The sequence below is a fragment of the Elephantulus edwardii genome, unplaced genomic scaffold (assembly GCF_000299155.1).
Source record: "Elephantulus edwardii isolate Elephantulus edwardi_28Jun2011 unplaced genomic scaffold, EleEdw1.0 scaffold00129, whole genome shotgun sequence".
NCBI classification, from domain to species: domain Eukaryota; kingdom Metazoa; phylum Chordata; class Mammalia; order Macroscelidea; family Macroscelididae; genus Elephantulus; species Elephantulus edwardii.
In genome coordinates, this window is record NW_006399879.1 from 5,800,381 (window position 1) to 5,824,285 (window position 23,905).

Genomic DNA, 23,905 nt, shown 5'->3' on the forward strand with positions numbered 1-23,905 from the left:
GGGGTGGGGCCGAGAGGGTGGGGCGGGGTTTGGCGGACCCTGGAGCACTCTGGACAGGAGAGGCCGGTGGACAGTGGACCGAGCAGTCCAGGAGGAAGGCAGGAGCTCGGGGCGGTGCAGCGGGAGCCACGGCAGGAACGAGAGCTGTGGCTGCGTAAGCCGAGGCTGGGCCGGGTAAGGCGCCGTCCACGGAGGGCGGGATCGGGCCAAGGTCTCGGGCGCGGGCTCAGTGTCCCCTCGGCGCGCGGGCCCGGGGCAGCGGGCACTGCGGGAGGACGCGCGGGGTCAGTGTCGCTTCGGCGCGCGGGCTTAGTGTCCCCTCGGCGCGCGGGCTTAGTGTCCCCTCGGTGCGTGGGCTCAGTGTCCCCTCGGTGCGTGGGCTCAGTGTCCCCTTGGTGCTCTGGCCCAGGGCAGCGGGCACCACTGCAGGACCCGGGTGCAGGTGCTCCCTGTGGGGTCCTGGGACAGAGTGGTGGCGGCCCCCCTTCCTGCAGCCCTGCGCCCCGCCGGCCTGCAGAGGGACTCGGGGCAGAAATGGCTAACTTCTCCTGGTCACGCAGACTTTCCTCTGACACCGGAGGGAAGATCCTGTGGGCGCTGATTCATACTGAAGTGTGAGTGACTGACAGCCCCGTGACTCGGGGAGTGCCAGGGAGGAAGGCAGAGGGAGGGAAGGGAGAGTTTGCTCAGCTGAACCTCACCTCGGCTTCCCGCCAGGAACCCTCCATCTGGTCTCCGGAGGGACCCCAGGTGGCCCCACCTGGCCTCTGGCTGCTCCCACCCAGCTGCTACTACCCACCTCTCAGTACCCAGGCCGCAGTAAAGCACCTCGACCAGAAAGGGTCCCCAGACAGCCCCTGGCCTAGCGTGAGTGCTCCTTGTGGGACCCCGAATTGTGTGAGTGACATAGGCTCTGGCCCCAGGGGCTGAAAATAGTTCTGTCCCCTTTGGTGACTGTCGATAGGTAACCCTGGTGGCGTCGAGGCAAAGGTCACGGTTCTGATCCAGCAGCCACAGGTGGACTGTGACTGGCTCTGCAGCGCTGCAAACCTGCAGAGGGTCAGTTGGGTCGCAGGACTGGACAGCACACAGTTCGTTGTCTGTGAGGGAGCTCTGGTTGCCTAATGGTAAGAAGTTGCCCTGCCAACCCAAAGGCAGACAGTTCGAGCCCACCAGTTGCCCTGTGGAGAAGGATGGGCAGTCTCTTCCAGTGTGATTTACTGTCTCTGCAAACTTGCCGCAGGCAGGGTCAGTTGTGAGTCTGATCTGACTTGCAGGTGAACAACACGGTGTCACTGAGTCAGGATTGACCCTGGACAGTGGGGCTTGGGATCAGGCTGCTGGAGTGTTTGTATTTGTTTTTTTTGTGACAAATCTGAGAGTTCTTGGTGGGTCCTGGTGTGGGCAGGGGAGCCTCGGTGGGGTGGTGGTTTAAGCGTCAAACCGCTATCCTTAATGTCCACTGCATGGACTCCATCAGGTGATCTGAAGGAGAGACATTAGCCAGTCTGCTTCCTTAAAGAGGCCCACCTTGGAACCCCCACGGGGCAGTTCCTTGTCCGGTAGGGTCATTGCAGGCACACTGGACTGGTGGAGACTGAGTGAGTGGGAAGCAGAGATCCTGGTTCAAGTCCAGCCTGGGCACTACCTCGCCGTTAGCCTGGGGACCCCTCGCCCTCTCTGGCTCAGTCTGTAAGATCAGGAGACTGAGTCCCACCTTCTGGCCCCCTCCCCGCACACTGCACTTTACCCTGGACACTTCACCGGGGACCCCTGGGAGCCAGGTTTGGGGGCTCCTGGGGTGGTGCACACCCTTGGCAGTGCAGGCCTGGAGTCCAGCGTGGAGCTCAGGGGGAAAGGCCCATCACAGGCTTTGGCATCGGGACACCCTAGATGGGATGGGAGGAAAGGGGAGGCAGCCCACTCAAGGAACTGGGTGGGCCAGGGTCTGGCAGGTTTCCTAGTCCTGTGGGGAGTCCCTCAGGCCAGCAGAGGCAAACAGTCCACTGAGGAACCCTGGCTCAAAGAGACAGAGCATGGGAGGCCTCCAGGCCCGTCCTGGTCTTTCCTGCCCCAAGGACAGAGGGAGGTACATGCAGTCAACCCTAGCTGTACTCCACCCCCTGTAAACATCCCCCACCTGGCTTAGAGATGGGGTATGCAGGAGGTCCAGAGAAACAAACTATTCAGTCACAGAGAAGGTAGGGGGAAGCCTGGGAGCTCACGCTGGAGTCCTGAGTTCAAATCCAACGGTGTGGTCTCCCCAAAGCCCTGCTTTCACTTCCTCACCTGTAAATGGGGTCACAGCATCACTCAGTGTCCGGGAGGTTGGGGATTGGGATTCTATCACTGTGGGCTGTGCGAGAGGGCTGCTTTCCTCTCGCCCTGAGGACTGTCGAGTGGACAGCTGTGATGACTGGGGCTGGGCCCTGCTTGAGGGGGCTTCCCAGGCAGACACCTGTGACCGTTAGCAGTGGCTCAGCTCCAGAGCAGGGGCCGCTGGGGTCCCCGTAGGTCTGTCCCCATAGCTCTGTCATGGGGATGCCTCGGGCGTTGGCCATGGGCTTTGCCGTCGTCCTGCCATTGGCCAGGGGCCTCTGCTGAGCCCCAACACACGCTCTCAGTCTCTCTGGTGGGTGGGCAGCATGGGGCAGCCTGGCCGAGTCACACGGGCTGAAGAATGCAGGGTTTGCAGTGGAGAGCTGGGTCTCTGAGCTGCTGCGGACAGCACGCAGATGGGGACCTGCAGAGCCAGAGGGTGGCAATGGGAGGCTGGACCTGTTCAACCAGCATGACTGGATGTGGTGAGGGTGAGGATGATGACAGAAATGAAAGAGAGAGGCTCCAGGGGCTGCCCAGGCCCCCCCAGATCCCGCCGCCCCAGGTTACAGGGCCTTTCCCCAGGAGACCTCTGCTTTCCTGACCCTGGCCCTGCCCAGGCCTCCCAGGGCTGGGGATAGTACCACTCAGTCCCAGTTACTTCTGGGAGGCAGGAAGCCTGCTGGGGTTTTGTGACTGCAGACAGGGAAGCCCCACTTCCCGGGAGCCAGAGCCTTCCTCACCACTTTGGTCCTTGTATGGAAATTCAGGGGAGACGAGGAAGCCGGGCCCTGGGCCTTGGTGTCGAATGTTGCGTCCCTATTCTCAGTCTTTCCGTCTGTGAAACAGGATCACAGAAAGTCCAGCTCTGAGAACATGGCTGGTTTTAGGTTTGAGGACCTGCAACTGGATGTTAGGGGGAAGGTTCAAGTACACCTGGGGGATTCAGGAGTGGGTGGAGATGTGGGCCAGACAGGGACGCAGGGTGAGTGTCTTCCAGGAGTGGACAAAGTGTCCTCTCTTCTCCCAGGTCTAGAACTTCTGTTCCACCTCCATGGCCACTGGAGGGGTCAGGCCCCTGCTCAGCCCATGGTCCAGTCCACGTGGACTGGCCACGTGTGTACCTGATGCTGTTTGCCAACAGCTCTTAGCAGGGACGGGAATCGAGGGGCTGGCATGCACACAGTGTACCCACACCCCCGCTGCCCGCTGCCAGGCTCTGATTCCGAGAAGTGGCCTTTCTTCCTCATGAATTGAGTTTACTGTGCTGCCAGCCTGGGGCAGAGTGGCCAGGTGCCAGGCACGTCGCTTCTGGCTCCTGGCTAGTGCAGGGTGTCCACTGCCGGAGACACAGAAGGAAGCAGGCCCCCCAAAAGTCCACCAGGCTGGCGAGGGCGTGGAGGTGTCCATCTGGGTGAGCTTCCTGGAGGTGCCTCCTTGTGAGTTGGGATACAGTCTCCACTTAAGGTGGCAGTGCCCTCTCTGTGGCCATTCTGGTCCCATCAGGGCCACACCCCTCCCCAGGCAGGGTGCCTCTGCCCTTGGCCTGCACAGGAAGGCAGCTCCATCTGGGGTGTCCTCTGGCCTGGAGTGAGGTGGCTCCATCCACTGCCCTGGGCCCAACCCCCAACCTTCCTTTACTGCTGCTGCCACCCGAGGCAGCAAGAGGGGCCTGTAGGGGGCTGGGGGACACCCTGGACTTTCCCCGCTGTAGGGGCACCCCAGAACAGCACCCACAGCCCACTTAGGCCCCTGCAGAGCAGGTCTTTGCTGCTTTCTACTGGGCTGGTGGCTGGTCTCCTTAGAAAGCTCCTGCGTCGCTCTCTGTACCCTCACAGGGCAGGTTCGCTGTGCTGGCACAGACCCCAGAAAGTGAACAGACCACTGGCCGAGGGTGGCACCTCTGGCAGGTGCCACTGTTAGAGAGGTCCACTGCCCGGCCAAGGGACCCACCTGCCATGTCCTCCCGCCCAGGACCCATCATCAGCAAGGCCCAGGGTCCCATGTGGGACCTTGTCTAATCCCCTCTCCGCAGCTGGACGCTGATCTGAACCCCCAGCAGAATGCTGGTCACTTTGCTTGTACCTGCCTGGTCCCGCCACGCTAGGACGGCAGTGTCCCTATGGGCCTGTCCCTGAATAAGGGAGGGCGAGGATGCCTACTGCATGAGTGTCAGGGACTCTCCCCGGGCCTTCCTCCTGAGGAGGGACAGTCCGCACACCCTGGAACATTCCAGAAGCTCTCCAGACCTGAAGCGGGCAGGTGGTGGGCACTTCTGGCAGCTCTCTTGAGAGTGAGTTCCCTGTGTCCTGTGTCCACCTGTCCGCCTGTGCTGTTCTGGGAGGGGTGGCTGGCCCAGCACGGCCGGGGATACTGACATCCTCACATGGAACTTTGCAGTTCCTCTCCTGGCACCCCCTCCCCCAAGGCCCACGGCCGTCCCCTCCCCAGCCACACTGCCTGTCACATCACAGCAGTAGTCCCAGGAAGTACACAGACTGGGGTCTCCAAGGGCATAGACAAGGCTGTCTCTTATGGAGACCTGTTGGTATGAAGACTGGGGTCCACCTGGGCTCCCCAGAGCCACCAGATGCTGAAAGGACCTGGGCTTGGGGGTCTCAGGGAGGCACGTCCTGTGGCGGGTCCAGTGGCTTGGGGGTCTCAGGGAGGCACGTCCTGTGGCGGGTCCAGTGGCTTGGGGGGCTCTGGAAGGGCTGGTCTCAGAGGACTGAGCTGCACTCAGGAGGCTGCTGCCTGGAACATGGCTTCTTCCTGTCACTCGACAAACACTTCCCCCTGCCCCCGGCTCCTCGTCTGCCTCCACGTCCTTGGAGGGTCCAGGGCTGGCTGACCCCTGGCCTCCAGCAGAAGGGAGTGAGTTCTGGACTGGCTCTGGATCCCAGCTCTCACCCTGTGGGCACTGACCAGCCTGGCACTGGGAGCTCTTGGCAGACGTGAGGGTCAGAGGGTGGATGAGGGGTACTAGTGAGGGCAGGGGCAGGGTCCTTAGGTGTGGTCAGAACCCTCTGGATTCAGTAGCTGGAGAGGAAGGGGGCCAGCCCCACTGTGCTTCCCCACCCTTCCTGTCCTGTCCACCAGTGCCAGGTCAGCTGGACCGGGATGGATCAGCAGGCTGGGGGCCAGGCCCCTTTCCCCACTCCCAGCCCAGCCAGCACCTTTGGAGCCTCAAACAATGGGGCAGTGTGAGGGGCCTGCGAATCACAGGCCAGCCAGCCCCCCTCACGAAGGGGTGGCCAGCAGCCTGGTGAGTCACCCTGCCCTCCCCACAGGCCGGGGAGCTGCGGGTTCCCAGGCCCCAGGAGGAAGGCGGGGTTCTCAGTTCCCCAACCTCCTTCCCTCTTTTTCGCCCCTGTCATTGCCCTTTCCTGTGTGTCTCCAGCCCCTCCTCTGACCCCTGCTCTTCCCTGCCTGGTCCAGCCAGAGACCGCAGCCCTGGGGCGGTTGTGCCCGCCTCCCTGCCCAGCCCAGCCGTGGCACTGGCACCTCCTGGCCGGGCGCTCTGCTGCCCACAGGGATAGGCCAGATATGAGACCAGTTTCTAAAACCAACAAAAGCAGGACACTCCTGTAGAATGAGTGTTAACAAAGAGTGAAAATGCGCTGATGCTGGCTGTCCGAGAAGGCGAGTTAGGAACCGCTATAAACCGTCGGCACCGTGGCCCAGCCCTCACTCAGAGACCTCGAAGGACTAGCAGAACTGCTCCCCGCCTTCCCAAGGCCGTGGTCATCTTCCTCCTGCAGTGCATGGCTCGGTGGGGGGGACCCCCTATGCTATCAGGACCCCTTGGGGGTGAAGGCATACAGCCAATGGATTACAGAGAGATTGCGAAGCCAAGGGGACACAAAGGGACAGGCTCTGTCTCGGGCCGTGCTGGCCTGTGGTCAGCGGGCTGGAAGTCAGAACACCTCACCGTGCATGACCGTGACTGGGGTTCCCCTGGTGTGCGAAGGACATGGAGAAGCCGGGACTTTGGGCCACGTCTCACAAGCTTGGGCCCTGCTGTCCACTATCCTGACCCAGGGGCCGGTTAGCTGGGGGAAGCTGGTGCCCTCGCCCCTGGGTGGGCCACCTCTGAGCAGCTGGGCATGACACCCAAGGTTACCCAGGGTGGTGAAGGGCTCAGCGGGCTGTGAACCCAGACAGGGCCCTTGGGAGTAGGAGTGAGGCGGCCAGAGGAGTGACCGCGCCCTTCTTCCTACCCCTGCTCTGATGGTGTGAGCTGTCTCCTGGGGGTGCGTACCTGCTGCCCTCACGGTGGATGCCTGGCTTTTGCCCGGCCTCCATCGGGAACAGCGTGGCCTCTCTCTGGCTGCCCTCACCACCCTGGCCACCTGCCCTGTCCTCCACGGCCTTCGCGTCCCCCACTACATTCTCTTCTTGCCACCTCCCCAATACTGGCATCTGGGGACCTGCAGGGAACACAGTGGGTGTCTGTGGCAGAGTTGCCATGATTGTCTCATATAGAGCTCCTGGGACGTCACTGTGTCATCAATAAGCCTGATTCATTGACCAGGAAGCCCAGGCTCATGGGTGGAGCAATTTATACCAGGTCCTAGTGTGAAGGGGGAGAGGCAGCACCCAGGTCCAGGCCTGGAGGCACTGGACCAAATCACCCAGCTGGGCATGTGGTCACACAGAGGTGCCGGCAAGGACGCACCTTCATCTCCTCCTCTCTGAGGGTCATGCCATCTCAGGACCAGCCTCAGGGCCTTTGCACAAGCCATCAGCCCACCTCATGGGATCTACTGGCCCAGGGCAGATGCTCTCAGATGCGTGTGTGTGCATGTGGACTGGTGTCAGCAGGACATGAATCAGAGGACTGCCTCCCCCCAGAATGGGAGCCCCACAAAGCGGAGAGAGAGCAGCTGGGATCGCAATGTGTAGAGAGAGGTGCCCTGCAGTAAATGCTGGGGTTTCAAAGGAGTGAGTGGAGGGGTGCCTGTAAGCTGCGGCCTGTGGGGCTGGGATGTGCAGTGTGTCTGTGAGGCTTTCCCTGTGTCTGTTTACGATGCGCTCACACTGTTGTGTGGATACACATGTTCTTGTGTGCAGCCAGGGTCCTCCTTAGAAGTACATCCTTGGTAAGAAGCTGCACTGCTATCCCAGAGGTGCGCAGTTCAAATCCACCAGATGCTCTGCTGGAGAAGGAGGGACAATCTCCTCCTGTATCAGTCAGATCTGATTGGATGGTACACACACACACACACACATCCTGAGAACCTGAGAGCTCCTTTACACACTTCAGGCATGTCATCAGGAGCAGCTGGTCCTTGGAGAAGGACATCAGGCTTGGAAAGGTCATTGGAAAAAGAGAAGACCCTCTCACAGGGCCTCCTGCTGAAGTCATGGCCCTGACGTTCTGCGGCCGGACCCTGCAGACCTCTGTCTTCTGGGCCTGGGGAGGGAAGAAGAGAACCAGAGGCTGACAGGCTGTATCAAGTGTATCCTCGTCTGCCGAGGAAAGGACACACCCCACGTGGCCAGGCTGGGGCTGCAGCCAGCAAAGCCCTCTCCTCTGACCATGGCTGCTGATTGGAAGTGTTCGAAGGCTGCCCCCCAGTCCGCCAAGCCCTGTGCCCTTACCCCCTGCACCAGAGGACAGAGCCTCATCCGGGCTTCCAGGCTGCCCTTTCCTGTCACTCCTGCTGCCCTGTGACACGGGTAGGTGGTGCTGTCTCTGTTTCCTGACCCATCACCCTCCCGGGTCCACTGCCAATAAACACCTATTTAGGGAGAATGCTATAAAAAGAGAAGACCCTTAATGAGACGGATTGACAAGGCAACTGCAATTATTGTGACAACCTTGTTACTGTTAAGTGCTGTCGAGTAGAGTACCGCTCCCATCAGCGCTATGAGCAATGGGTCTGCGCTCTGTCCTCTCCTGCCTCAGCCTCATCTTCCTCAGAACATTGCTGCAGTCACTGTAGCAATCGTCCACTGAGGGGCTTCCTCTCCTTCGCTGACCCCTCCACCTTTCCAAGCACGATGTCCCCTCCATGGAGTAGCCTCTCCTAACATGTCTGAAATATGTGAGACGAAGCTTCACCATCTTTGCCTCTAAGGAACTTTCCCCGAGACTTTCTCTAGGACACCTCTGTTCTCCTGGCCATCCATGGACTGTCCGGCAGTCCCCACGAGCACCACGGCTCAAAGGCATCCATTCCCCTGCCGTCCCTACTCACTGGCCAGCTCTCACGTGCTTAGTGGTGATTGGAACACTGGTTTGCATCGGGCACTTTCGTTCTTGAACTGGCATCATTGCTCCTCAGGACTTCAGACTTTTCCAGCGCTGTGTGTCCCCAGGTCTCCTGACTGCTGGTGTAATGGTGATGTCTGGGTGACAGGCTTCAGCAGACCAGAGGCTGTGAGTTTGGCACAGGACTGGGCAGGGCTGGGTCTACTGGACTTGGAGTCAGGATACCGAACGCCCACAATAACAGCAGCAGCACATGCACCTCTAACGCCCTGTAGTGCACTGCTTCCAGTGTTTGCCCACTTAACCCAAAGGTGGGCTGTTCAAAGCCACCAGCCGCTCCACAGGAGAGAGAAGTGGCTGTCTGCATTGGTGCATGGAAGCCCCACAGGACAGCTGTGCTCAGGATGGACGCCTGGCAGTGAGCTGGGCGGGCGCGTACACACACTGCCCCGTGCAAAGATGCTCTGGGCTGCCGTCCGTGGCTCAGAGGTCACCCCTGCACTGAGTGGAGGGCCTGCAGAACTCACTGGGCGCATGAGGTTTCCTGTGAATCAATTCTTTCAAAATAGGAAGTCTAAAAAAAGAAAGAAAAAGTGTGTAGGAGAGACAAGGCCGTGTGGTCGCTATCCCCTCAGCCCGCTCTAGGCCCCCTTCTCAGACTCCCCTGCCTGTGTCCCCTTCTGGGGAGTGGGCTTGGGCCAGTGTTCTGAAGGGTCTGCATCTCCCAGCAGGCTGCTCTCTAAAGTGTCATGCAGAGGCCCCGTAGTGGAGCCAGCCCCCCTCACTGACCACTGTGTCCCTGTGTCTGGATCTCTGGCTTCAGAACTGCTGGTCATTGGAGTGGGACACACAGTCCCTCCCTCAGGGTCCTGGCAGCTGCTAGGGCAGTGAGTTCCAGATGAGAACACCGAGGCCTGGGGCCAGGCTTTTTGCTGTGTTTGTTCTGAGAAGCTCCAGCCCCTCGCCCCTTGTCCCCAGAGAGTCGCGTGGTCAGCAGGCCCACCAGCAGGGTGGGGAGCTGTGGCTAGGAGTTTCCTGAGCAGGCTCGCCTCGGGCCCTGGAGATAGGCAGAGAGCGAAAGCAGAAACCCGAATTGGTCAGGGTTGGCTGGACACACAGCCCCCCAGCGCCCTGCCCTGCTGTGGTCGGCCCTGTGGTCACCCCCTGGGGCTTCTCCTTCCTCCTCTGAGACAAGCCCAGCAGGAAATGCTGAGGTGGGGACCCTGCCAGAACCTTAGGACCTCAGGGGACCCAGGACAGCCTGGTAGTGGGAAGGCAGCCCCAGGCCTGGGTCACAATCAGACACGTAGGCAAAAATGACAGCACCCAGGTCAGCTTCATCTGGGAGGTGGGCGGTGTACACTCAGCCTCTGTCCACTGTGGGCCACCCCTGCCCACCCCATGTCCTCCACCTTGCCCATCATGGATCCTCCCCTGTCCACCTCGCGACCCACCCTTGCCCACCGCACGTCCCTCCTTTGCCCCCTGTGAACGCTCTCCTGCTCACCTCACGTCCCTCCCCTGCTCACTGTGGGCCCTCTCCCTGCCCACCTCAACACTTCTCCATTGCCCACTGTGGACCCTCTTCTGCCCACCTTGTGTCCATTGCCTGCTCCCCGTGGACCCTCCTCTGCACACCTTGCATCCCTCCCCAGGCCCACCTTGTGCCCTTCCTGTTCCAAGGACACAGTACAGCGCCCTGGACCTCATGACCCCTCAACTTCAGCGGGTGGGAAGCTGTACCCATGGACACATGACAGGAAGGACTCTGGCTGGCAGAGTTCCTGAGGCAGCTCACCAAGGCAGCAGCTATCCTGGGGTGCAGCCTGGCTGGGGGGCAGGCCCGGCCCCCAGCATGAGTGATGGTGGTGGAGAGCTGGTCAGAGCCCTCGCTGGCTGATTGTGGACATGCGGCAGTGCGCTGCATGGACAGAGCTGGGAGACCAAGCTGCAGGGAGGGGTTGCACTGAGGTTTGAGGCATATTTCCCCTATGAGTCCCTGTCTGCACGCCTGCCTTTGACAGCCCCCCCGGAGGTCACCACAGAGATGCATGGAGGACCTCCCGTCCAGGGAGGCCTCGTCAGTGGACTCTGTCGGCCTCATCACTGGTCTTGCTTCATGGCTGGGGAAGATGGGGCGGGAGCTGTCTGTGATGTAACGCCTCTTACTGAACAAATGGAAAGAAATCACAAAAGAACATTTCATGATCAGAAAACAAATACTACAACAACTGACTATATTCTAGTTTTAGATAGGCCTTCCATTTGAACATATTTCCATTAAAAACCTTTCTTTCTGTTCTTCACTCTTACAGATTCTTGTATGATTTTGATCACAATTAAGCTGTCTTCCATGGGTAATAACAATAACGAATCAAGTCTTGAATCACTATCGTACTGAAGGCTTTGACTCTCTTGGCGGATGAAACTGAGTCTGTTCTTGCCAAGTCTGTGATCGCTGGAGCTAGGAAAACATGTAAAGTGGTTTCAAAGCTGGGAAATACACACTGTGGGTTTTTTTTTATCATGAAAGCAAACACTTCAGATCAAAAAGACACACTGCCATCAAGTCAATGCCGATGGTGGTGACTGGGGGACAGAGGGAAGTGCCCCATGGGACATCTGAGAGCCTCAGTCTTACAGAAGCAGCCTGGCAGGGCTTTCTTCCGCAGAACTGCTGGTGGGCTCTTACTGACCACCTTCTGGTTAATGGCTGAGTGCAGGGACCCTCACAGAGACCTGCATGGGACAGTTTGTCTTTCCTGCTTCTGTAAACTTGGTTCTCATCTAAGGGTGAGTTGGCAGAGCATCTCCGTATTTCTATTATGCTTACTTGCCTTTACCAGCAGGATGGCTTTTTCCCCAAGCACCGGCCCCTTCTATCAACATGTCCAGGTTATGTGAGATGAAGTCCCCTCATCCTGGCCTCTAAGGCAGACTCTGGTTTTACTTTCTTCAAGACAGATTTGCTTGTTCTTTAAAAAGACCATCAGCTATTCAATACTCTTTTTCAATGCCACAATTTAAAGGCATCACTTCTTCTTTTTCCTTATTCATGTCCAACTTTTAGAAGCCTAGGAAGCAATTGAAAATACTATGGTTTGCATCAGGTGCACCTTAACTTCTACACTGACATCCTTGCTCTTTAGCACTTTGGAGAGGCCCTTGACAACATAGTTCCCCAATGCAGCACATCTTTTTCTTTCTTGGCTGCTGTTACCATGGGGGTTGACTGTGGATCCAAGTAAATGAAATTCTTGGCAACGTCAATCTTTTCTCCATCTATCCGAGTGGTGAGGAGTTTTGGTTCTTTGATGTTGAGATGTAACCCATGTTGAAGGCTGTAGTCTTTGATCTTGAAGGAGATCAAAGTCAGTCCTGAGTCAACAAATGAGAGGAAGACTCTCAATGAGATGGATTGATAAAGGAAGACTCTCAATGAGATGGATTAATAGGGGAAGACTCTCAATAAGATGGATTGATAGAGAAAGACTCTCAATAAGATGGATTGTAGAGGAAGAGTCTCAATGAGATGGACTGATAGAGGAAGACTCTCAGTGAGATGGATTGATAGAGGAAGACTCAATGAGATGGACTGATAGAGGAAGACTCTCAATGAGATGGATTGATAGAGGAAGACTCTCAATGAGATGGACTGATAGAAGGACTAGAACACAGACTTGAGCCTGGTGGAGACCAGGAGGATGGTGCACATGGGGCCCTGTTCAGATTTGTGGTTCCCAGGGTCACCGGGAGTTGTAGATGAGTCATTGGCCCGTACCATCTTCTTTTGATGCTCGCTCCATCGCTCAGTTTGCCCGTAGCATCCGTCAGCATTCAAGTCCAGCCTTGACTTTGTTCTTAGCACCTTCACCTTGAGAAATGCTGCGTGGGTTCTTCCCTTTCGGCTCTCTAACTTCGGCTCCCTGAACATCTCACGACGTGCTGTCTTCTCGAGCTGCGCTTTGCAATCTTGTCTTCACTTCTCTGGCTTCAGCATTCCTTCCCCTTAATTTTGGCCTCTTTTTGTTCTGGTGCAAGTTGGAGTCATTTCTGACATCCATTTTAGCCTTTTCTTTCTTCCTTGTATTTGTTTTACTTTCCCCCCATATTTCTATTGGTTTGCGTACATTTATTTTACCTTTACATTATGTTTTATATAATTTTTCATTTATTTACATTGTGTTTTGTTCATGTACATTGTGTTTTATAAAACCATGCATACACTGTATGTTTTTGTTCGTTTGTTTTGGGTTGTTTTTTTTAATTAATTTTAATGAAAGTTTACAGACTTTGGATTTCCATTCATTCATTGTTGCACTTTTCTCCCTGTCTATCCCTTCCCTCCAGTTCGCTCTTCTCTTTGAAAAGTAAAAAAAAAATTATTTCATTGTTATACAGTCCCTTCCCCCCCAAGTCCACTCCACTGTGCAGCCTTCATTCTGGACTCCTGTCATGAAAATAATACCTAATCATATATTCCTTTTAAACAGTCTCTTCCTCATCTGTTTCAATGCAGTATACATGATTTATCCCATTTTTCTCAGTCTCTCCTCCAATCCCGACATCAGTCCCATTTTACAACAGTGGCACTATGCAGTATTTGTTCTTCTGTGATAGAGATATTTCACTCAGCATACTGTCCTCCAAGATCACCCATTTTGCATAGTATTTCATTAGTTCCTTGTTTTTCAATGCTGTATAGTATTCCATTGTGTGACTATACCACAGCTTCTCTATCAATTCATTTGTTGATGGGTTGTTTTTTTGTTGTTTTTTTTTACTTTTGACAACTGGTTTTATTAGAGTTGTTGTTGGTGGTAAGATTTTAAAGATACTTTTCTTGGTTTTCATGTAATAATTCTTGGCGTTACATTTCCTTGCCACACATTGTGTTTTATACTCTTTCATTTACATTGTTCTGTAGTGATCTTCTGCTTTCTTCATGAATGATGTCCTCGATGCATCCCACAGTTCATCTGGTCTTGGATCATGTGTGTAATTTCTGCCAGTTTGCTGTACTGGTGGCTTTTGGGTTGTTCTGATGCTGAAATCTATGCCACTGGTATTTACAATAATCAGAAGGTCACCCATGGCACACCTGTTTCATTAGAGCTTCCAGAATAAGGCTGACTGGCAGGACTGGCATCCGCTCCTGGAATAATGGACCTTCAAAGACCCTATGAATAATAGAAGAACATGGTCTGATATGATGTCAGCAGATGAACCGGGAGCTTGGAGGACACTCACGATGTGACTGGGGGCAGAGCTGCCTCCTCGCAGTGGAGGCCACCATCAGGACGTGGATGGGGTGGGGCTTTAAACAAGGAAGGACCTTGATTTGCTGACGTGGCACGACATGAGGAGAAATAGCTCCAGCCGTCCACTAATGCTTGGAACATAGAATGAAACGTGAAGGAAGGAAAATTGGAAGTTGTAAAAAATCAAGTGGTTATGGTTTCTTTGGAGTATATTCCAAGTAGTGGGATTGCTGGGTCAAATGGTATTTCTATTTCCAACTTTTTTTTTTTTTAAAATTTACTATTTTTTTGTATGTGTGTACCGTCAAATCGGATCTGACTGGTACAGGAGGAGACGGCCCCCTCCTCTCCAGCAGAGCATCCGGTGGACTCGAACCGTGCACCCCTGGGACCGCAGTGCAGCCTCCCGCCACCAGGCCACCAGAGCTCCCCTATTTCCAACTTTTTGAGAAAGCGCCATCCCACCTTCCACAGTGGTTGCTCCATTTTACACTCCCACCAACAGTGAATAAAGGTTCCAGTTTCTCCACAACTTCACCAGCATTTGTTGTTTGCTGTTCTGTTAAATTTTGCTATTCTGACTGGGATGAGATGATAGCTCATAGTTGTTTTGATTTGCATCTCTCTTAGAGATTTTGAACATTTCTTCATGTGCTTGTTGGCCATCTGAATGTCTTCTTTGGTGAAGTGTCTGTTCATATCCTGTACCCATTTTTCAATTGGGTTGTTCACAATAGCAAAGAGTTGGAAACAACCTAAGTGCCCATCAACAAATGAGTGGATAGAGAAGCTGTGGTATAGTCACACAATGGAATACTATGCTGCATTGAAAAATAAGGAACTCATGAAATATTATATAAAATAGATGACCCCGGAGGACATGCTGAGTGAAATATGTCAGTCACAAAAGGACAAATACTGTATGGTGCCACTATTGTAAAACGGGACTGACAATGGGGTTGGGGGCAGACTTAGAAAGATGGGATACATTATGTATAGTGCATTGAAACAAATGAGAGAACAGTTTAAAAGGGATATGTGATTAGATATTATTGTCATGACAGGAGTCCAAAATGAAGGCTGCATAGTGGAGTTTATTTGGGAGGAGGAATTGCATAACAATGAAACAATTTTTATTTCACTTTTAAAAGAGAAGAATGAACTGGAGGAGAGGGGTGGGCAGGGAGAAAAGTGCAACAATGAATGAATGAATGGAAATCCAAAATCTCTGTAAATTTTCATTAAAATTAATAAAAATAATAATTTTTAAAAATGAAACAAAAATCAAGTGGAACACACAAAGTTCAACACCCTCGGCATTCGTGAGTTGAGGAGGACAGGAACGGGCCATTTTCAGTCAGACAGTCACGTGATCTATGATGCTGAGGACAGCAACTTGCACAGGATTGGTGTGGCATTTACCAAAAGGAGAATTTCCAGATCTGGCCTGAAGCACAAGGCTGTCAGTGACAGGAGAGTGTCCGTCACACACAGCACACGACCTGTTAATACAGCCGTTAGTCAAATAGAAACACCAACCACCTAAGCCAAAGGTGAAGAAATCCAGGCGTTCTAGCCACTTCAGCAGTCTAAAACTGACCAAACATGCAGTCAGGCTGCATGAATAAGATTTGGTGACCAAAATGCAAAAGTTGGAAGCACAGAAGGAGTGGTAGTTGGAAACTATGGCCTTGACGGAAATGAGAGGCTAGAGATTAAAAACAACAACAACAAACAAAACCCTAACCCATAAATGATGGCTAAACATGGACCTCACCTGCTGGATTACGCAGGACTCGGATTGACTACATCTGTGGAAGGAGTCGATGGAGAAGCTCAAGCCAGCGGGCAAAACCAGGCCAGGAGCTGACTGTGGAACAGTCCACGACTCGCATGCAAGTTCAAATGAAAGAAAATGAAACAAAATATGACCTTACAACTCTCCCAGCTGAACTAAAAATCCAAGGAATGAGTAAATTTGACACGTTGAACTGAACATTTTTTGTAGCAATAGGAAAAAAAAGTAACCAAACATTGTTGATGGGTGCCATCCAATCAAATATGACTCACAGCAACCCAAGAAAGGGGATCCGACAGAATGTGGAAATCACAGAACACTCATTAAAATCCCATGCAAGCAAAGTCCTGCTGAAGGTCATCCAAGACCAGCTAGAACGGTACATAGAGAACTGCCAGAAGTTCAAGCAGGATTTAGAAGAAGCTGTGGCACAAGAGATATCCCAGCTGGTGTCAGATGGATCCTGGCTGAAAGCGAAGAATACCAGAAGAATGTCTGTTTGTGCTTTACTGACGGCGCAAAGGCGTTTGTGTGGATCATAACGAGTTACGGCTGACACTGAGAAGAATGGGAATCCCAGAGCACTTGACTGGGCAGGTGCAAAACTTAGGCAGGAGGCCACTGTGGGAACAGACAAGGGGACACTACATGTTTTAAAATTAGGAACAGGGCGTGTCAGGAATGTATCCTTTCTCCATACCTATTCAGTCTGTGTGCTGGGCAAGCATTGGAGAAGTTGGACTCTATAAAAGAAAATACAGCGTCAAGGTTGGAGGAAGACTCATCAATAACCTGTGTTATGCAGATGACATGAGTGGACGTTAGGAAAGCACTAACGTGCTCCTGGGCTGCACTCCATCGTGCTGTGTCCTCCCTCGTGGCATCCAGCCTCTGAAAACCTGCTGGAGGGCCAGCTCTGAGTCACGTCCTGTAAGATTAAGTGAGCGCGCAGCCCATGGTATGAAGATGGCACGTTCATCGTTTTCAACATCTCAATTGCATGTGCCCCTATTGCTGGGAGGAGTCCTTGCATTAATGTCGACTCAGCGACCCCGTGTCTGACTGAAACCCCTCCCTGGCCTGAGCAATCCAAACAATCATTGCTGTGCTCGAGCGAGTTCTTCTAAGATGAACGAGATAGAAAACGAGGGTGAGGTTATACCAAGTCAGTCCAAAATGAAGGGGAAACAAGAATTGTTATTGAATACGAACTTTATACCGTGTACATTTTATTTCCTTGTGCAATTGTTCAACTCCTGCGTCTGGAGACTCATGCATGATCGATGTAACAGCGGCACTACTTCTCATTCTTGTACTGATGGATTTTTTTTATATGAAAGTCAATCTGAAGAGAAAGAGAAGATATATTTGTGTATTTTTTATGATCTAAATTTTCACTTATTTCCCTGAGCAATTATTCCACTTCCTCACATGGAGATATACAAATATTCGGATAAAATATCATGTAATGTAGGTGTGTCAGAGACAGTAAGATTGGCATAGGATAGAGCAGAGTCTTCCTATGACTTGCAAGCGACTCAACGGCACATAACAACAACAACAACAACACATTATAGATGCTGTTGTTATTGTTGTTGTTGTTGTGTGCCATCAAGTCAGAACCAACCCATACCCAACCCTCCAGCGGATTTTCAGAAGCAGTTAATGGCACAGGAGTTTGTCCAAATTTCTCCCACAGAGCAGCTGGTTGGTGGACTTGAACTGTACGCCTTCGGGATTGCAGCACAGCAAACTGAGGAAGGCCTGAAGCTTTTGTTGTAGAAGGTCAAGTACTGTAGTCTGCAATATGGATTACGGGAAGCCAAATTTCATACTAAATATTTTTAATAAGCCAAATACTACTTCAGGTTATGAGGGAGGCGGTTACAAGCTGGAATTCACGCTGAAGCACTAAGGCAATCCTTAACTGTTTCCAGGGGTAGACACTAAGGCAGTCATTAAGTGTTTCCAGGGGTAGACACTAAGGCAGTCATTAAGTGTTTCCAGGGGTAGACACTAAGGCAGTCATTAAGCGGTTACAGGATTCTTGTATGTGCTGACCCCTCCCTCCTGCGTCAAGCATAAGGTTTTCAATAGAAAGAGCTTAGCTTCATTTGCTTTGAATTCTCTTGGTGGTTTGCTCCCTGGCAATTTTCAATAGACACAGAGAAGCTAAGGTCTGCACTTCTGTTCACTTCAGTTGTTCGAGAACTGATCGCCTCCTGCTTAATCTGTTTTCTCCTACATTCTTGGTGTTCTGTCTCGTTGTTAATACTTATAAATACTTTACCCTCAGTCTGCAACAATGGATTGAAGCTCAATATCAAGAAAATGAAGATTTTCACCACTGGGCCAATTGGCAGTATCATGATAGATGGAGAAGAGAATGAGATTGTTAACAATTTTAGCTTGCATGGTTCCACCATCAACACTCTTGGTGCCAGTAGTCAGGAAATCAAAAGACAAATTGCATTAGGAAAATCTGCTGCCAGGGAATTATCCAGAGTGCTAAAGAGCAATGATGTCAGTCCAGAGACTAGGGTGCACCATTACTGGGGTGATCCAGGCTGTGACCTTCTCAATTACTTGTTATGCATCAGAAAGCTGGACAATGAAAAAAAAATTAAAAAAAGAAAGCTGGACAATGACCAAAGATTACAAAAAAAGAATTGATGCCTTTGAGCTGAGGTGCTGGAAAAGTGTATTGAACATACTATGAACTGCCAAGAGAACTAACAGGTCTGTCCAAGAGAGGATGAAATCAAACTGCTCTTTGAAGGCAAAGATTTTAAACTCCCATCTTACTTTCAGCATGTAGCCAAGAGTGACCAGCATGTAGCCAGGAGCAACGAGTCCTTCGAGAAGGACATCATGCTTGGAAGGGTGGAGAGACAGAGCAAGAGCGAAAGACCCCAGATGAGATGAATTTACAGTGTAACTGGGACAATGGTGTTAAGTGTGTCAGAGACAGTGAGATTGGCTCAGGATAGAGCAGAGTTCAGAGCTATTGTGCATAAGGTCACTATGAGTCTTCATTGACTTGACAGCACATAACCACAGCAACAATATTATAAATGCCCTTTGTTATGTTCTTGGAGGGTGGATTTTGAAACACAGTCATTGTTGTAATTTATGGCTAACATTGAAGTGAGTGGGCATCCCAGAATGCTTAATTGTGTTCATGTGAAACCGATACCTAGACCAAGAAGCTGTTGTCCTAGCAGAGCAGGGGAACACTACATGGTTCAAAATTGGGAGAAGTATCCACTAGTGCTGTATCTTCTCTCCATAGCCCTTCATTGTGTTTGCTGAGCAAATTATTCGAGAAGCTGGAATCTATGAAGAATAACGTGGCATCAGGATCAGAGAAGACTCACCAACAACCTGCGTTAGGCCGATGACACAACCTTGCTTTCTGAGAATGAGGAGGACTTGAAGCTCTTGCTGCAGAAGATCAAAGAGTATGAGAAAACAAAAGTCTTCACCAGTGGACCATTAGGCAACATCATGATAGAGCTGTCAACAATTTCATCTTGCTTGGATCCACAATCAACACCCTCAGCACAGTCAAGAAATCAGGACAATTGGATCAAGAAAATCTGCTACCAGGGACCTCTCCGGAGTACTAAAGAGCAGTGGTGCCATCTTAAAGACTAAGGTGCGCCTAATCCAAGCCATGGCCTTCTCAATTGCTTGCATGGAAAGTTGGACAATGACAAAGGACCACAGGAGAATAGATGCTTTGGGTTGTAGTGCTGGTGAAGAGTGTCGACTATGCTGTGGACTGCCGAGATAGCAAACAGGTTTGTCCCGGAGAAAGTGAAACCAGAGGGCTTCCTGGAAGCCCACGTGGTGAAGCTCCGTCTCACATACTTTGGGCATGTTGTCAGGAAGGGCTAGGTCTTGGAGAAGGTGAAGGGTCAGCACCAGAGAGGAAGACTCTTGATGAGATGAATCAACACGGTGACTGCTGCAGTGGACTCAGGTGTGTCAGACTATGAGGACAGCACAGGGCAGGCCAGGCCAGGGTTCAGGTCTGTTCATAGCGCGGCTATGAGTTTTCCTTGATGGCACCTAACAGTAACATTAACGATACTGTTGTGAAACAGAAGCATATTCTTCAGAATGAAGATGAGTGAATTTCACATCCCCTCCCCTGTAATGTGACTCTGCCCTCACTTACCAACAGAGAGAGAATACTACAAGTCACTGCATAAAGCGAAGCTCACCACATCTGTCCGTGAACATATTTCCTATTGGGTAAATGCTAACGTGTCCAGTATTTTGGCTGTTGACTTAGTTGTTAGATGCCATCGTTCCGCCGTGGCTCAGGGTGACGCTCGGTGTCACCTGATGAAGACTCTCCATTCTGTGCCACCCGCAGTCGCTGCTCTGTTTGGGCATGGTGTTTGCCACTGTCCATCTCGTTCACGATCTTTTTGACTGAGCCTCTGTTTTACCAAGCACAGTGCCCTTCCGCATCAATCGGTCCCTCCTGATAACAGGACCCAAGTCCCAATGACAAAGTGTCCCACCCTTGGTTCAGGAGCATGCTGGCTCCAGGTTCTCCAGGACAGATCCGTGCTCCTGGTGGCCTGTGGGAGCCGGGCCAGTGCTCCTCTCCAGCGCCGTAATCCAGGGGTATCCACGCCTCCCCAGTCACTGTCCAGCTGTTGCGTACACATGAGGTGACTGAGCCCACGGTGGCCTGGTCAAGCGCATTGTGGCTCGCAGAGTAACAGCTTTGCTCTTTAACACTTTAAGAAGGTCTTTCGCTGTATATTTGCTTATATTTATTTAGGCCTGGTTTCCTGACTGCTGCTTCCCTGAGTGGTGCCTGTGGGTCCAAGTAAAATGAAAATGAAACCCTTGACAATGTCACTCTTGTCCTGTTTATCACGATGTCCTTATTGTCCCAGTTGAGAGGACTGTTGCTCTCTCGATGTTGTGAGGTACTCCACACTGAAGATGTGGTCCACCAGCAAGTACCTCCAGTCCTGTCTCTGTCACTATGCCCAGTTGGCATCATCTGCCTATCACAGATTGTTTGACGAGTCTTCCTCCAGTGCCAATGCTGTGCCCTCCTCCGTATGACGGGAAGTCTCAGGTGGTTGGTTCAGCACATAGATTAAGGGGAAGGATGGTGAACCTTCCTGGTGAAAGATACAACCCTGACACATACTCTTCCTGATTCTGAACCTCTCAGTCCCCCTCATTCGGTCCTGACTGCTGCTTGGTCTGTGTGCAGTTCCTTCAAGAACACATTTAAGTGTTCTGGAATCTCCATGTTTCACAATGTTACTAATAGGTTTTAATCACCCAGTCAAAGCCTTTGCTAGTCAGTAAGACTCAGGCATTTCCCTTGTAGGAATTCTCAGCTCTCAGTTGAGATCCATCTGACGTTAGCAGGGGTCACCCACTCTCTGTACTCTCTTCTGAATTGGGCTTGGATATTGCTGTGACCTCTTTAAATTATCTTCAGCAGTATTTTACTTGCATGTGATATCAGTGGTGTTTGTTGATAATTTTTGTATCCTGTTGAATACCTTTCTTTGGAATAGGCATGTTCTGGGTCTCTTCCAATGGACTAACCAAGCTATCTTCCAAATTTCTTGGCATGTTAGCGTAATATTGTGAAAAAAAAACCACAAATGGAGCTGATCACACTTCTGCTGACTCCATAATGGGGGACTGTCCCATCAAGAGCATCCTCAAAACAGCACCGGTTCCCATGAGGCCAGATGCCCTCCATGGCCCTGACCCTGGTTCTTCCAATTCCAGCTCCCTTGTAAGGGCTACAAAGGCCTCCCAGAGCCACACTCACGGTTATGGGGTTTAGAACTCAGACAGGACAGCTTCACAGAATGCTCACAAGTCCTCAGGTCACAGCCAGCGTGACAGGGATCTCTTGTTGTTGTTTACCGTCGAGACAGAAGTTACTTGGAACTGACCCTCCACTGGATTTTCAGAGGCTTTCAATCCATGGGAGGAGACTGCCCATCCTTCTCGGGCAGAGCAGCTGGTGGATTTGAACTGCGTGCCTTTGGGATTGCAGCACAGCTTCTTACCACTAGGCCACCAGAGTTCCGATAGGAAGCCTCACTACAATCCAGAAGGCATGCGGTTCAAACCCCACAGCTGTGTCGCACGCCGGTCTCTGGCTGTCTGCTGCGGCTGCTGCTGCTCTCATGGGGTCTCTGGCCCTGAAGGATGTCCACTAATTTCTCTTCTTCTTTCTCACTGGTAGTGAGACTCAATCCAGATATTTGCCACTGAACCTGCTCAATTTACATGTGGTAAAATGGTGAAAGTAGCCAATCTCCTCTTGGTTAGACTCACACCCTCCATTTGCATGTTCTCACCAAACCATTTTGATCAGCAGACCCGCTACTCCACACATTTTAACTCATTGTCTTCTCATTGTTGGGTGCCATGGAGTCGACCGCACCTCCTGGCTCCCCCCTGAACACAGATCTGAGCCCTGGCCCCTCCTGTGCCAGCCTCACAATCTCTGGTATCCCGAGCCCGTCGGGGCAGCCACGATGTCAGTCCATCTTGTTGCGGTTCTTCACCTTTTCCCTGTTCCTCCTCCCTCCCAGCATGATGTCTTTTTCCACGCATGGTTCCTCCTGACAGCATGTCCGAAGTGTCACCATCCTCCCCACAGAGGAGCACCCAGGTTGTGCTCCTTCCCAGACGGACTTGTTTGGTTTTTGGCCGTCTGTGAACGGCATATTCAATAGTCTCACCAACAACACATTTCAAAGGCATTGATTTTTGGGTCTTCCTTATTCATTGTCCAACTTTCAGATATATAGGAAATCATGGTTTGGATCGGGCACACCTTAGTCTTTAAACTGACATCCTTACTCTTTGGAGAGGTCTCCTTGACAGCCGGTTTCCCCAGTGCGGCACCACTTTTGATTTTCTTGGCTGCTGTTCCCATAGTGCTGATTGTACATTCATGTGAAATGAAATCCTCGACAACGTCAGTCTTTTGTCCATCTGTCATGCTGTTGTCTAGTGGCCCAGTGGTAAGGAATATCTTAAAAACAATTTGTTGTTGTTGTTGTTGTTATGTGCCGTCAAGTCGTTTGTGACTCATAGTGACCCTATGGACAACAGCCCTAAACCCTGCTCTGTCCTGTGCCAATCGCACTGTCTCTGACACACCCATCCCCATTACAACTTAGAGGTCCATATTTTATTTACAAGCAGGTGGAGAACGTCTCTTATAAAATCTACTTTGGAATAAGGAGAGTAATATAAAGGAGTAATTGCCTGTTCCACAGTCCATTTCACTGTTTCTTTTTTTTTCTTTAATTTAAAAAAAATTTCTAAATTATTTTTTCATGTGTACAGTCAAATCAGATCTGACTGGTACAGGAGGAGATTGTTCCTCCTTATCCAGCAGAGCACCTGGTGGATTCAAATTGTACACCTCCGGGATTGCCATCCAATTTCTTGCCGCTAAGCCACCAGAGCTGAACTCACTATTTCTTTAAACAATTATTGTGTTAATGTAAAGAAAAGAAAGAGGGAAAGTAACATAATTTCCTCATGTTGCATAAGTAAAAGAACTGAAAATAAAAATGCCTTTTCGACATTCTCTCTTCTCTGCCCCTTGGTGACCAGAACATCACCTTCAGTTCAGTGACGGCCCTCTTTCTCATGAGCTACTCAGCCGCGTGTGTGCTTGGGGCCTGGAGAGGCCACAATCTCTCAGCGCTCAGACGGCCAGCATCTCCGAGTCCGGGTGGCTTTGCTGTCAGACCCTGTGCACTTCTAGGATTTCTTCAGCAGACGCTTGCTGGAGGGGTGTGTCACACTTTTCCCAAGTCTGTTTCTCCTTGTAGAACCACATTTTCTCCTCTGACCACAAAAATCCCTCAGGGAAAATCACTGTGTTTTTTTGGCTGACGTGCATTCACTCCACAGTCTGCTGTAGCAGTGAGTTAGTTAGTTCACTGACCAATGCTTCCGAAAAAGCCCATCAGTGTCCTCCCAACCCCGAAGCAGGACCAACGCTTCTTGTCAGTGTTTTCAGTGAGGCTGGCGGTGTCAGGGTGTGGTTCATTTTGAGCTAAGATTGCAAAATAGATGGGTAACAAGCCAGCACTCCCAGCAGGCCAGGGTGCCCAGCAGGCGAGGGTGCCCAGCAGGTGAGGGCACCCATCAGGCCAGTACACTAACAGGCCAGGATGCCCAACAGGCCAGCGCGTCCAATGGGCCAGGGTGCCCAGCAGGCGAGGGCACCCATCAGCCCAGTACACTAACAGGCCAGGATGCCCAACAGGCCAGCGCGTCCAA

At 51.9% G+C, this 23,905-nt stretch overlaps 1 pseudogene; it reads right to left on the reverse strand.

Moving 5' to 3' along the window:
• Nucleotides 1-23,905, reverse strand: part of LOC102875830 — an 80,781-nt pseudogene that overhangs the window by 37,485 nt on the left and 19,391 nt on the right.